Raw genomic sequence first — 2,287 nt, 5'->3', positions numbered from 1 at the left:
ATAAGGTCAGTTATAACCTATAGTTTCTTGTTTTTTGAAGGATGAACAATTATTCAACAATTACTCAAAACATAATACATATGGTTAACATAAGAATATAAATACTTAATAAATACAGTTTATATAGTTTAAAGTTAATATTAATTGAAATATGAAATGTTTTATATTTTGATATAAATTTTTATATTACTTTAATGGTACTATTACTTTTAGGAGATGGAATGGAATTTTTTCAGTTTTTTCTTTAATGATAAAAAATTTTCAAAAAATTATTCCAGAAAAGTATACTGTAATAAGCAAGTTTTACTTCTACTACGCTTTTTTTTGAATTATTCCAGGAAAATATACTGTAATAAGCAAGTATTAGCTATTCCCATATTTTAAACAATATACAAAGCAATCATTTCTGTAACGAAAAAGGGTTCATGTTCATGGATTAAAGACATTGCATTTCTTTCTAAAGTGTATCTCTAATTGATTATTTGGTTGATCCAGACTGACAATTTGAAAATAAATGAGAAAAAAAAAAACTAACTTCAAACCTTGGTTTTGCTATTTTTTGAAAAATGATTCTAAATACTTCACGTTTCAAACATGTTTTTGATGGCGCATCTTGTTGTTGTTTAGTACTGCTCACAATTCATTCCATTTGGTCTTCAAGAAAGGAAGATAATGCTCATAAATTATTTTCAATCATTTTACAACATGCATACCCTCTGTTATTCTATTTAAAAATGTCCCTTAGTTTTTAAGCTTTTTTTTGTGCTTTATCTTAATCGTTGGATATTGTAATTTGTGATTGTTTTAAGAAATTTTCAAATTTAAAAAAAAAAAAGCATAATGCTAGAAAGATAGTATTAACAATTGAATTCTAGGCCATCGCGCTATGCACTTCTAAGAACTTTTCAAGCATACAGAATTAGACTTGAAATTTCAGTGCATTGTTCTACATACAATAAGATTTGTCATGACTAATTTCTTCTGCCACCTATTTCCGCTTTTTAGTCTCCACCTCTACTACTATCTTCTTGGATGGTTAGCTATTGAATAATCGTTTTGCTTCTTATTAGTAACATTCGACGTTACCGACATACACTTGCAGCTAGGCCAGCCATTTAGGCAAGTGACATACTTTGTCTTATGAATGCGATCAGTGCTAAAGACAATGACAAGTAAAGTAAGCCTCTCAATCCCACTAAAATAAATCTGAGGATCTTTGTCATATTTCTTTACACTATTCTGGCACTTTCAAAAATGTTTCTATTTTTTCGAAATATTTAATTACAATAACTTTAATTAGAGCCTTATCAAATTTTTCATTGGTTTACATAATGATCACTGATTTTATAAACAGTTTGTTTTCCGTAAGACTGTGAATTATTTCTTCACTCCACTACTCGTTCTGTCATTAAGAACGTTTGCTTTTCTTTTGCTTTTTTTTTTTTTTAATGACGACCTCTGCTTTCCGTTATCAATCACTGCTTTTAATCGGATCCTACTGAACAGCTGTCACCCCTTTCATAATATCGATAATGTAACAAAGTTTGCTCAATCAAGTCAAGCGACCCCTTTGATAAAATTTGTCCATCAATATCAGGCTTATACTTGAATATACTTAAAGATTTAAATACCAATCATCGCTAAACATCGCCATTTCGTATTATTGTTCAGCCCGTACTTATTTAAAAGGCTTGAAAAAAGCTCCAGTAACACCTTTGAGGTTGAAACTCTGATAAACTGATATATTTTCCACTTCTACTTTTCTTCCTCATTCTTCTGTAAGCTAATGCTCATTTCTCTATTTACAATTTTTTTTTTTAATCAACAATGGCGTTATTTATTCCATCGTTTTCTTGACCGAACTATTCTTCCATTCTTTCTTCTTTTTCAAAAATTTGTATTTCCAGGCTGTGTTGGTGAAGTAGTATTTGTTCGCTGTTGACTTCAGTGTGCATATCAAAATATTTTCTCCTCTTATAAACAAAAAAAAAAAAAAGAAAATAAAAAGATAACTATTTATGTTGTGCCACTGATTTCATTAACAGTGGTGACGAAAACGACAGTCCAATAAAAATAGACAAATAAAAGAGAAGAGGAATAGAAAATATCAAGTCGATTATTTGGAGTTTGAAGAAATAAAGAATTTACAAAGATAAAAGACAAACTCTGAGATATATGTCCTCCATCACGTACATTTATGCAAACTGGCACCTGGCTAGCAGCGATAATGACTTCGCTTCTTGTTATTATCGATAATCACTACTGCGTTTCATATACTGCTGATACT

The sequence above is a fragment of the Loa loa genome (genome assembly GCF_000183805.2).
Source record: "Loa loa unplaced genomic scaffold supercont3.23, whole genome shotgun sequence".
NCBI lineage: Eukaryota > Metazoa > Nematoda > Chromadorea > Rhabditida > Onchocercidae > Loa > Loa loa.
Note: the sequence above shows the minus strand (reverse complement) of the source record.